The sequence below is a fragment of the Lissotriton vulgaris genome, chromosome 4_1 (assembly GCF_964263255.1).
Source record: "Lissotriton vulgaris chromosome 4_1, aLisVul1.2, whole genome shotgun sequence".
NCBI lineage: Eukaryota > Metazoa > Chordata > Amphibia > Caudata > Salamandridae > Lissotriton > Lissotriton vulgaris.
The window spans coordinates 47,547,540-47,560,400 of record NC_141691.1 but is presented as its reverse complement, the minus strand read 5'-3'; the positions used below and the strand labels follow the sequence as shown (position 1 = coordinate 47,560,400).

The 12,861-nt window shown below is 48.9% G+C and overlaps 1 protein-coding gene across 7 annotated transcripts in view; it reads right to left on the bottom strand.

Annotated features, from left to right (window-relative positions):
* The window catches only part of MED12 (mediator complex subunit 12), an 820,436-nt gene that overhangs the window by 421,197 nt on the left and 386,378 nt on the right, over positions 1 to 12,861 (bottom strand). The gene's annotated exons all lie outside the window — the stretch shown is intronic.

Here is a 12,861-nt window from a genome sequence, read left to right as displayed (position 1 = left end):
CTTCAGGAGCCAGATCGCCAGATTCAGTAGACTTTGATCTGGATGCCTGATGTCTCCATGGTTCTGCTTTAGCATGGATGGCGTTCGAGACAGTTTTTGGTGTGGAACTAGGGAGAGTTCTAGCAGTGTGGTGAACCACGGTGGCGTGCCCATGTGGGAGCAACCAGGATCATTTTGAGAGACTGTTGTCTGAGCTTGCGTGCCTCTAGTGGTATTAGTGGGGTTGGCAGAAAAGCGTACGCAAATCTGCCTGACCAGTTCATCCATATTGCATTGCCCTTGGACAACAGGTGTGGAAACCTGGCGGCGAAGGTTGGGCATTTTGTGTTTTTGTGTGTAGCAAACAGGTCTATGTCTGGATGACCCCACTTGTGAAAGAATGGTTGAAAAACTTGCGGAATATGCTACTTACCAGTATGCATCGGTTCTTGGCATGTAGGGCTGCTGACATTCATATCTGTGCATAGATCGCCGCCTAGTGTTGGGTCCGGATGATTGCACATTGTTGTCCTGGAAGAGTCTTTGAAGTATCACGAGATAGGTGGCTCCTCCCCCGGACTACAGTGCGCATGGGCATCCTATCCATCCTCAGATTGTTTTTCGCTATTGTGGCAGGGATGGAGTAGGATACAGTAAGCGATGTCCATGCTAAGAATAATTCTGAGTGCTACAGCTGCGACATGCACCGGGGAGGAGGGAGGGCGATATGAATGTCAGCAGCCCTACATGCCAAGAACAGATGCATACTGGTAAGTAGCATATTCTGTTGAGGCATGTGGGCTGCTGAATTCATATCTGTGCATAGAATGTATAGCAGTTTCCCCCTTAGTGGTGGTTGCCCGTGCCAGCTGTAGCAGCATGAAAAAGAGTTCTGAGTACAGCCTGTCCTACAGCTGCTTGCTGTTTGGAGTGTACATCTAGGGAGTAGTGTTTGGTAAATGTATGTATGGTAGTCCATGTGGCTGCTCTATATATGTCTTCTAGAGGAATGTTTCCCAGGAAAGACATGGATGCCCCTAACTTGCGTGTGGAATGCGCTCTTGGGGGAACTGTTAACGTGCGTTTAGCTTTTTGATAACAAATTTGTATGCACTTAACAATCCATCTGGCAATACCTGATTTTGAAATGGGGTTGCCTTTATGCTGTGGTGAAAAGGCAACAAACAGTTGTTTCGTTTTTCTGAAAGGTTTTGTCCTGTCTATATCGTACAGGAGAGCTCTTTTAACGTCCAGTGTATGTAGAGCTCTTTCTGCCACTGAATCTGGATTTGGGAAGAACACTGGCAGTTCGATAGTTTGATTGATGTGAAACTGGGATACCACCTTTGGCATAAATTCAGGGTTTGTACGCAGTACTACTCCATTTGCATGAATTTGTATGAACGGCTCCTGAATAGTTAGGGCTTGTAGCTTACTAACCCTTCTAAGTGATTTAATCGCCACTAGGAAAGCCACTTTCCACGTTAGGAACTATATCTCACACGAGTGTAGAGGTTCAAAAGGTGGTCCCATCAGTCTGGTTGGAACCACGTTCAAGTTCCAGACAGGTGAAGGTGGGTGTCTTGGAGGAATCACTCGTTTGAGTCCCTAAATAAAAGCTTTAATATCAGGTACTCTGAAGAGTGAAAGGTGTTGCCTGTTCTAAAGATAAGCCGCCACCGTAGCTAAGTGTATACGTATGGAGCTATAGGCTAGATTGCATCTATGTAAATGTAACAGGTAACATATGATGTTTTGAGTAGATTAATCTAGCGGATTTATGTCATTATTGGTACAGATGACAAATCGTTTCCACTTCGCCGCATAGCAAGCTCTGGTTGTAGGTCTTCTTGCCTCCTTGATAATGTTCATACAGTAAGGAGGAAAGTTCAGGTAACCAAACTCTATGACTTCAGGAGCCAGATCGAAAGGTTCAACTGTTGAGGATCTGGGTGCTGAACGTCTCCATGGCTCTGCGTTAAAAGACTGGGTGTTAATCGCAGCCTTTGATGAGGCACCACGGAAAGTTCTAGGAACGTGGTGTACCACGGTTGCCTCGCCCACGTTGGAGCAACTAGGATGAGTATCATGGAGTGTTGTCGCAGTTTGCATGCCACTAGTGGTATGAGCGGGGCAGGGGGAAAAGCGTACGCAAACCTGCCTGACCAGTTCATCCATATCGCATTGCCCTGGGACTGTGGATGTGAAAACCTGGCAGCGAAGCTTTGGCATTTTGCGTTTTCCCTTGTGGCGAACAGGTTTATCTCTGGGTGACCCCACTGCTGGAAGTACGGTTGTAGCACTGAGGGATGTATCTCCCACTTGTGCATCTGGTGGCTGTGTCTGCTGAGCAGATCCGCCATCTGGTTGTCCCTGCCCGGGAGGTGTTCCGCCATGAGGAAGATGTTCCTCTGAATGGCCCACTTCCACATGCTTTGCGCTAGATGTGACAACTGTGGAGAGTGTGTCCCTCCCTGCTTTTGTATGTAGTACATGGCAGTCATGTTGTCCGTCCGGATCAACACGACTTTGTTGCACAGATGTACTTTGAAGGCCTTCATTGCCATGAAGATTGCCATCAGTTCCAGCAGGTTGATGTGCATCTTCTTTTGCTGTGTCGTCCATAGTCCCTGCACTGTGTAATGGAGGACATGCGCTCCCCAGCCCAGGAGAGATGCATCCGTTGTCAGCACTATTTGTGGTACAGGCTCTTGGAACGGTCGTCTCCTGTAAAAGTTTTGTGGGTTCCACCAATGCAGAGAGTTGTATGCTCGACCGGTCACCAACACTAGGTCTTTTAATTGTCCTTGAGCCTGGTTCCACTGCCGTGCTAAGCACTCCTGAAGCGGACGCATGTGTAGTCTCGCGTGAGAGACTATGAAGATGCAGGAGGCCATCATGCCTATCAACTGCATAAACACCCGTGCTGGGAGTGAGTGTTGGGGTCTGAATCTCTGAATCAGTAATTGAATGCTGTTGATTCTTGCCGAGTTTGGCTGTGCCTTTGCTGCCAGAGTGTCTATTGTCGCTCCTAGGTACTGTTGTACGTGAGCGGGTGGAGACGAGACTTTGCGTAGTTTAATGAGAATCCGAGGCTGTGCAGGAGGTGAATAGTCCGAGACATGTGGCTGGCACATTGCTGGACTGACTTTGCTTGGATGAGCCAGTCGTCCAGATAGGGGTAGACGTGGACATGGTTTCTCCTCAGGTGCGCCGCTACTGTTGCTAGGCACTTAGTAAACAACCTGGGGGCTGTTGTCACCCCGAAAGGTAGTACCTCTAACTGTTAGTGCTGATTTTGTATGGTAAACCGGAGATACTTCATGTGTGCAGGATGTATTGGTATGTGGAAGTATGCGTCTTTTAGGTCTAGTGTTGCGAGGAAGTCTCCCTGACTGAGCAATGGTAGAACCTGCTGTAAAGTGAGCATGTGAAAATGTTCTGACAAGATGTATTGGTTTAGGGGCCTGAGGTCCAATATTGGCCTGAGAGACCCGTCCTTTTTGGGAATTAAGAAGTACAGCGAGTGTACCCCTGTACCTTGTTCCTGTATAGGGACGAGTTTTATGGCCCCCTTTTGCAGCATGCTGATGACTTCTTGCTGCAATAAGTCTATGTGCTCTGCTGACATAGGACGGTGTCTTGGGGGTATGTTGGGTGGAGTGGAGGTTAGCTCTAGACAATAGCCGTACTTAATAAGTTCTCACCCACCTGTCTGTGGTAATGCTCTTCCAGACTGGAAGGAACTGTTGTCTTCGCCCCCGACCGGTGTTACATGGTCCGGGGGCAGTGACAAGGCGTCACTGTTTAGTATTGGCGGAGGATCTGGTGTTGTTATTCCCCCGTCCTGTGCCTTTGCTGCTGTTGCCACGGTATCCACCTCTATTGTTTTTATTATAGGTCGTTTGCGTGCTCCCTTTATTGTATGGAATTTGTTGTGATGCCTGGCCTCGTGTAGCTCCTCTGTTACTGGAGCGACGAAAGGAACCTCCTCTAAATTGTTGGGACTGCAAGGCACCCATGGACTTGGCTCTCTCAGTGTCTTTTTTAATCTTTTCTAAGATTGTGTCCACATCAGGACCAAAAAGATAATCTGGGTTCACAGGCTGATTTAGTAATGTGGTCTGAATCTCAGGTTTGAATCCAGAGATGCGCAACCAAGCATGCCTCCTGAGCATGGCGCTTGTGTTGATGGCCCTGGCTGCAGTGTCTGCTGCGTCTAGCGCACACTTAATGGATGTGTTGGATAGGAGTTTACCCTCCTGGATTAGCATCTCTGCTCCCTCCTTGTAGGCCTCAGGCAAATGTTGTAGCAGTTGCTCTAGAGTGTCATAATGTGCCCTATCGTATCTGGCTAATAGGGCCTGTGTATTAGAAATCCTCCAGATATTAGCTGCTTGAGCAGTCACCCTTCTCCCAGAAGCTTCTAGTACTTTAGATTCTTTGTCTGGAGGAGGAGCATCACCCGTAGTTTGTGAGTTGGCGCGCTTACGAGCATTTGAGACCACCAAAGAGTCCAACGGCAGCGGTCCCTTAATATATGTAGGGTCCACAGGCGCCAGTCTATATTTCCTTTCAATCCTGGGGTTAATAACCCTTGCTCTAGTAGTTTCCTTGAAAATGTCCCCTGCATGTTTAAGGACACACTTTAGCATTGGTAAAGTTTTTAACAGATTTCTCTGAAGTGGAGAAAGTGTCAAACAGGAAGTCCTCTTCAACCGGGTCAGCATGCATGTCCACATCATGATTTAGTGCTGCCCTTTCAATTAAAGCGTTGAACGCAGCTGTATCTTCCGTTGGTGAAGTTTTCACAGGATAAGAGGGAGTATCAGGAATAGTCTGTGATTCCCCCTGGTCAGCAGGGTCTGTCCAGGCTTGAGTCTGGTCATCCTGATCAGTGTCCGCAGGGCAATTATATTGTTCATCATCATACCCCATATCCTCAGTAGTGGGTGTGGGTGAATATGCCGAAGTGTCCTGGCCATAGTACCACACAGTCTCAAAAAGGACAGGTGATGTTGCAGAATCCCTTTTCTTTTTGAGTGGAATTTTGTATGATTCCAAAGTATTTTCTGATCTGATTTTCCTCTGATAAATAGTAAGTTTACCAGATTCTGAGTCGATATGTAACTTGGACTGGTCATCATATGAGGGCTCTTGGTACATAACGTCCTCTTCCAGAGGATGACTTATTTTTCCGACCGACTTTGCCTTTTCACCAATCATTTTTTGGGCGTGCGCCGACTTCGGTGCTTGTGGCGTCGGAGGCGCACTCTTCTGCCTTGACTCGACGTCCTTCGAGGCGCTTTTGACTTTCGACTCGAGGCCTTTGACAAGCTGTGGTCTGTCGACCTGATGCTTCGGATCGAAACCCTTCCGAGACTAGAGTCCCTTGTTTGTGTCGCTGTCCATCGACGTCGACTTCTTCGGTTCGACGTGCTTGGTTTTAATGGCGGACTTTAGCGCCCCGATCTTTGGTTCGACACTCTTTACTTTTGACCCGGCAGGGTCGTCGACACCTGATTTCTTTGTCGACTCTGATGGGTTCGAGGTTTTCGACCCGAGGTCTGTTTTTAGCACTTTCGGTTTTGTTATTGGCTCGATGACTTTCGGTTTCCTATTGAGTAGTGGAACCGATGGCTCATATGATGTTTTCTTAGCCGGGCCTTGACGCGGGGCTATAGAATTTTGTTCATGATCTCGGCTAAGGCCTTCTGGCGATGCCACGACCTGAGCCTTCGAAAGTCTTTGAGTGTCTGTTTCGGGCCCCGTACCCACTGTTGGGCCTGTTTCATCACTCGAGTCGTATCAACGGCTCCGATGGGGGATACGTCGTCCCTTTCCTCGACGATGTTTTCATATTTGACGTTGTCTTCGTCTTCTTAATAATAGTTGGAGCCATGCTCCGAACCGGGATCCGACTGCTGTTCTGGATCCTCTGTGTCGACGAATTCATCGTCGTCTTCATCGAAGATATTCACTGGGTCGGGCGCTGGCTTAGACATAGTTTGCCTCGCTGCGCGTCGGAGTCTTAGCGTCTTCTTCGACCTGAATCGAGCACAAGCTAGACAGTCTTTCTCGTCGTGCTCCGGTGATAAGCACTTGTTGCACACCGGGTGTACATCCATGTGCGGGTACTTCGAGTTACAGAGGGGGCATCGTTTGAACAGGCTCTGTTCCATCGACGATCAGGCCTCCGGTGTCGAAAAGGCCACGCGGCTCTCTTCGACGTCCTGCTCAAGAAAACTGGAACAAGAACTCGCCACCGATCGAAACAATACAGACGACCCCGAAGGCCTTTTGGCCTTTAGAAAGTTTCCGAACTTGAGTAAAGAAAAGTACATCCGAACGCAATGGCGGAAAAAAACAATCTGAGGATGGATAGGATGCCCATGCGCACTGTAGTCCGGGGGAGGAGCCACCTATCTCGTGATACTTCGAAGACTCTTCCAGGACAACAATGTGCAATCATCCGGACCCAACACTAGGCGGCGATCTATGCACAGTTATGAATTCAGCAGCCCACATGCCTCGAATAGATGTAGTTCCCATTCGTGAATTGTGTCTGTCGACTTAAAAGATCGGCTATCTGATTGTGAACTACTGGAAGGTGTTCTGCAAGCACATATATTTTTTGTGGAATGGCCCATTTCCAAATGTTTTGTCCGAGCAAGGACAGTTGCAGGAAATGGGTGCCTCCTTGTTTTTGTATGTAGTACATGGCTGTCATGTTGTCCGTTCGGATTAAGACAGCTTTGTTCTGTATGTGCACTTGGAAGGACTTCAGTGCCAGGAAAAACGCCAGCAACTCTTTTGTTGAGCGGTCCATCTTCCCTGAGTTGTGTGGTGGAGCAGATGTGCTCCCCATCCTGTTAGGGATGCGTCCGTTGTCAGTAGTATCTGTGGCACTGGCTCCAGGAACGGCCGCCCTCTGGACAAGTTTTTGGTGATCCACCACTGCAGAGAATAATGTGTGCGGCTGTCCACCAACGCCAGGGCTGTTAGTTGTTTTTGTGCCAGATTCCACTGATGTGCTGAACATTCCTGCAATGGGCGCATTTACAGTCTTGCATATGGTACAATAAAAATGCAAGATGCCATCATGCCTATTAGTTGCATGAACACTCTGGCTGGGAGAGAGTGTTGGTTTTGAAACCTTGTAACTAAGGCTTGAATGCTCTGTATCCTGGCTGGACTGGGATACGCTAGAGCTGTATTGGTGCTCACGGTAGCCCCTAGGTATTGATGTACATGAGAGGGCTGTAGATGTTACTTGGTGTGGTCTATTGTAAACCCCAAGCTGTGCAGTCTTTGAATTGTGTGAGATATGTGTTTAAAACACTGGTTGAATGACTTGGCTTTTATGAGCCAATCGTCTACGTATGGGAAGACATATGTTGTCTTCTGAGATGTGCTGCTACTACTGCTAGGCACTTTGTAAACTCTAGTGGTGCAGTTGTGACCCCAAATGGAAGGACTTTGAATTGATAGTGTTGTCCTTCTATCACAAACCTGAGATACTTCCTGTGAGAAGGATGTATAGGAATGTGAAAATAGGCGTCTTTGAGGTCTAGTGTAGTGTGGAAATCGCCTTGTTGCAATAATGGGAGCACTTGTTGTAAAGTGACCATGTGAAAATGGACGGAGTGTATATACAGATTGAGAGGCCTTAAATCTAGAATTGGTCTTAAGTGTCCCATCCTTTTTGGGTATTAGGAAGTAGAGTGAGTAGACCCCTGTTCCTTGATGTTGCAATGGAACTAGCTCTATATCATTTTTTTGCAGCAATGAAAGAACCTCTTGTTGGAGCAGCGTTAGATGTTCTGTGGACATTGGACGCTGTCTGGGTAGTATATTTGGAGGGGTAGCTGTTAGCTCTAGGCAGTAACCATACTGGATAATCGGTCTTACCCACTTGTCTGTTGTGATGGAATTCCAGACAGGTAGGAACTGTGTTAATCTTCCCCCTACAGGAGTGGTATGCTGTTGGGGGAGCTGAAGGAAGTCACTGTTTAGTGGTGGAAGAGGATCCTATTAGCTCTGTAGCCCCCTCTAAAGTATCCTTTATTAGAGGATGCTTGTGTATTTGTCTTAAAGGAAGCTGAATTATCTGCTTCAGTTTGTTTGGAGGCTCCTCTATAGAAGGAGCGACAAAAGGAGCCTCTCGTTTGGGTAGACTGCAGAGCTCCCTTAGACTTTACTGTGTCGGTGTCTTTTATCATTTTTTTCAAGAGCTGTGTCTAGTTCTGGACAAACAATTGTTGTTGGTTGAATGGTTGATTTAAGATAGTAGTCTGTACCTCTTGCTTTAATCCTGAAATGCGTAGCCACGCGTGACGTCTAAGGTATGGAGCTACCGGAAGGCTTTAATAATTTCTTCGGAGCCGGGCTCGATGGCAGGGCTTTGGAAGCAATGTCTTGGTCTCGACTGGGCCCCGAAGGCGGAGTTTTGACCTTAGCCTTTGGTTTATGGGTTGGGGCTAGGGTAGGGGCAGTCGTACCCACGTGTTGACCTGATGGTATCGTGTCATCTGGAGATCATGGGAATCTTCCTCGGGGACACATGGATCTTTTTCGAAGATATCCACCGGTTCCGGAGCTGATCTCTGCATGTCGCGCCGATGGGCCCTCCGATCTCGAATGGTCTTCTTGGATCGAAAGGTCGCACAAGCTGTGCAGCTGGACCCGTCGTGTTGAGATGATAAACACAGGTTACACACCTCGGGATGGTCGCTGTGTGAAAATTTTGCTGCACACATGGGGCATTTCTTGAATGGTGTCCTTTCCATGAGTTGTAGGCCTCACCACGTGGGTAGGCCCAACGGCCCGCGTCGACGACCGGAATCGAAGTGATGAGGTCGAGTCTATGTATTATGAAGTTAAAGTTTGTTTAAGAAGTTTTTGCGCATTGAAGTCTTTGAAAAGTAGATTTTCGAACCAGAGCGGAAAAGTTGCATCCAAACCCAGTGGCGGAAAAAACCAATCTAAGGATGGAGCCAATGCCCACGCGCACTATCGTCCAAGGGAGGAGTCACCTATCTCGTGACTACAAAGACTTCTTCCAAGACGACAACAACATGCATTCATCCGAGCCCAACACCAGGTGGCGATCTAATGCAAAGTGTAGAATCTACAGCTTATATGACCCGAACACTTCGTTTTCATTCTTCTTGCAACCTCCTTGTCGCTGCTTGTTCACCCATCTCCCTTCCAGTGTCATGATGTGTACAGCCACCCTACCACCACCACAGCACCCACTACCGCCATCATCCTACCACTACTCCCACCATCTCCACCACCCTCGCCACCGCATCCTACCACCACCCCCACCATACCACCACCCCCACCTCCCTAACTAAAACCACCACCATACCCACAATCACCCAACACAGTCCTACCCTAAGCATCACCTCTCTCCCTAAGCAGCACCACCAACCTACCCTTCCTTAACCACCACCTTAACCCGACCACCTTCACTACCCTCACCCAACCCCCACTATTAACCTACCATCACCATATCCTAACCACCAATACAACATATTCACCACACCCCACCACCACCACCATCCTAACCACCGCTACCCCTTGCCCTTGGGTGCGTCACACCCCTTTTCTTCCATGAGATTCTCCCTGCTCCATGTCACGCTCTGTATCGCCTGTATGCTTCTGTTTCCTTGGGATCCGCGTTGCTCTCTCACTCCTGTGTTGTGTACTTCTCCTGCCCCCCTCCGTGTTGCTTCTGACCCTGACCTCTATAACCTTCACCCCCAACCAGCTTCTATCCCTGCTCTTCCTATTATTTCCCGCCACAATTTTGTTTTTTTAGTTTACCAATCCACATTGGATCAGTAAATAAAAATAAAACAAAGACTGATTATACTGCCCAAAGGAAAATATGAGCATTAATTATGATGAAAAGGTGGTGTGAAGAATTATGTGCTCACAACAATTACTCATTCTTATCATCTATTTAGTGAAACATGGGACAACCCTCAAGCACAGAAAGCAGAATGAATATTTGAATTTTTGATGAAAGTATGCATTTGAATTTGTGTGAAACATATGGCAGAAGAGGAATCAATCAAGAGTATTTGTAAAGCGCATTACTCACCCGCCAGGGTCTCAAGCCCTGGGGGGCAGGGGGGGCTGCTACTGCTCGAAAAGCCAGGTCTTGAGTTGTTTCCTGAAGGAGAGATGGTCCTGGGTGAGTCGTAGGTGGGTGGGGAGGGTGTTCCAGGTCTTGGCCGCCAGGTAGGTGAAGGATCTTCCTCCGGTGGTGGTTTTGCGGTTCCGTGGGACGGTGGCGAGGGCGAGGCTGGCGGAGCGGATCTGGCGGGTTGGCGTGTAGAACGTGAGGCAGTTGTTGAGGTATTCGGGCCCCAAATCGTGGAGAGCCTTGTGTGCATGGGTGAGGAGTCTGAACGTGATCCTTTTGCTGACGGGGAGCCAGTGCAGGTCCCTCAGGTGGGCGGAGATGTGGCTGTGTCGGGGGATGTCCAAGACTAGTCGTGCTGAGGCGTTCCGAATGCGCTGGAGTCTTTTTTGTAATTTGGCGGTGGTCCCAGCGTAGAGGGCGTTCCCGTAGTCCAGACGGCTGCTGACGAGGACCTGGTTGACCGTTTTCCTGGTTCCAATAGAGATCCAGCAGAAGAACTTACGGAGCATGCGGAGAGTGTTGAAGCAGGAGGAGGTAACGGCGTTAACTTGCTTGGCCATCAAGGATGAAGCCCAGGTTGCGTGCGTGGTCCATGGGCTTGGGTGGGGGGCCCAGAGTAGGGGGCCACCAGGAGTCGTCCCAGGCGGAGATGGATGGGCTGAGGATGAGGACTTCAGTCTTGTCTGAGTTCAGTTGCAGGCGGCTGAGCTTCATCCAGTCTGCGATGTCTTTCATTCCGTCCTGGAAGCTGGCTCTGGCGGTGGTGGGGTCGTTGGTGAGGGAGAGGATCAGTTGGGTATCGTCGGCGTAGAAGATGATGTTGAGGTTGTGCTTGTGTGCGATGGCTGCGAGGGGGCTCATGTAGACGTTAAAGAGGGTGGGGCTGAGCGAGGAGCCTTGAGGTACGCCGCAGATGATCTTGGTGGCTTCTGCGAGGAAGGGCGGGAGACGGACTCTTTGGGTTCTGTAGGAGAGGAAGGAGGTGATCCATTCCAGGGCCTTTCCTTGGATCCCGGCGTGGCGGAGGCGGGTTGTCAGGATGCGGTGGCAGACCGTGTCGAACGCAGCCGAAAGGTCGAGCAGGATGAGGACGGCGGTTTCTCCGGTTTCTCCGTTTTCCAGCAGGGTCCGGATGTCGTCGGTGGCCGCGATGAGAGCGGTATCGGTGCTGTGGTTCGCTCGTCTCCAGGAAGGCTGTCAGCTGTTTGTTGACGGTTTTCTCAAGGAACTAGCGGCAATTCACTCTGTTCTAGAGAATCTGATAAACAACTCTCACGGATACCTGCTCCACTTTGGAGCAAAGCATAGGATATTTGCATCTGTTCCGAGAGACACAGCTCAGATTTAGGAAATGTTACTCTGAAAGCTGAACTCTAAGAATCTCCAGGTAGTGTGTGGGGGTACAGACTGGTAAAATATTACTTAAAACAGTGAATAAAAGGTCTCTTCATAAAAGTCACAAACAACTCTGATACCCATGTACATCCAACATGAAAGTGCATGGACAGCATCAGAGAACAGAAACCCCACTGACCAGTAGCCCTGCTGAAGACCACAACACTGTCAAACGACAGTCCAAACACGTATAAACAGACTGGTTTATCATAATAGTACTCTAAAGGAAACAAAAAGCAACTGAAGCGCTACCATAAAGCATGCGGCCAAGCCAGAGCCACCCACGTCGCTAAAACCTTAAACGACGCTGTAAACAAATCCAAAGTGCTTTTCGGGCTAGTCAAGGACCTAGCCGGATCTGGCGCGGTGGCGGGACCACCACCCCTGGACAGCACCCAGTGTTAAGAGCTGGCCCAGTTTTTCACTAAGATCGAGAAAATTTACCTAGACATATCTAAGCAGAACGAGGGAAATATGTCCCAGATCACAACTGTCAGCCCTAGCCCCATGAGTATCCCGCCGGTCACATATGCCCCCCTGAACGAATGGCCAGACCTTAATCTGTCTGCTCTATCAGCACATCTGGCTAAGATCAAATCAGGCTCACCTAATGGCCCTCTCCCTGTTTCTGTCCTCAAACTTCTAGATGAGCCTCAGCTCGCCAGGATTTGCTCTACGCTCAATGTCTCACTACATCTGGCCAGTGTTCCTGCGTGTTGGAAACACGCCATGGTTTCTCCTTAGTTGAAGAAATCTATGGCAGATCCTAAAATCCCTGCTAACTTTAGGCCGATTTTATTACTACCTGTATTTTCCAAGGTAATGGAACGACACATCTACCAGCATTTAGCCCAGTTCGTTTCAACAAACAATCTGTTACATTACTCCCAGTCAGGGTTTCGCCCAGGATTCTCAACGGAGACTACACTTTTGGGAATCACAGAGAATCTTCGCCTCATGCTCTACAGAGGGGACACTGCCGCACTGATTCTATTAGATCTCAGTGCGGCCTTTGATACCATCTCCCACGCCATCTTACTCAGAGCATTGGACTCCCTAGGCATTGGTGGCAAAGCCCTGAAATGGCTGGAATCTTTCCTGGCCGACAGGACCTTCCAAGTCTTTTCCCAGTCCTCTACATCTAAGATCTATGCCTCCCCCTTTGGAGTGCCCCAGGGTTCAATCCTTAGCCCTATTCTTTTTAATCTATATGTTACCCCGCTGGCCTATATTGCGGAGCATGCAGGGCTCACGCTGTTTACTTACGCGGACGATTCGCAGATTGTCTTTTCCCTTTCACAATCGGATCGGTCACCCACCTCCCTCATTCA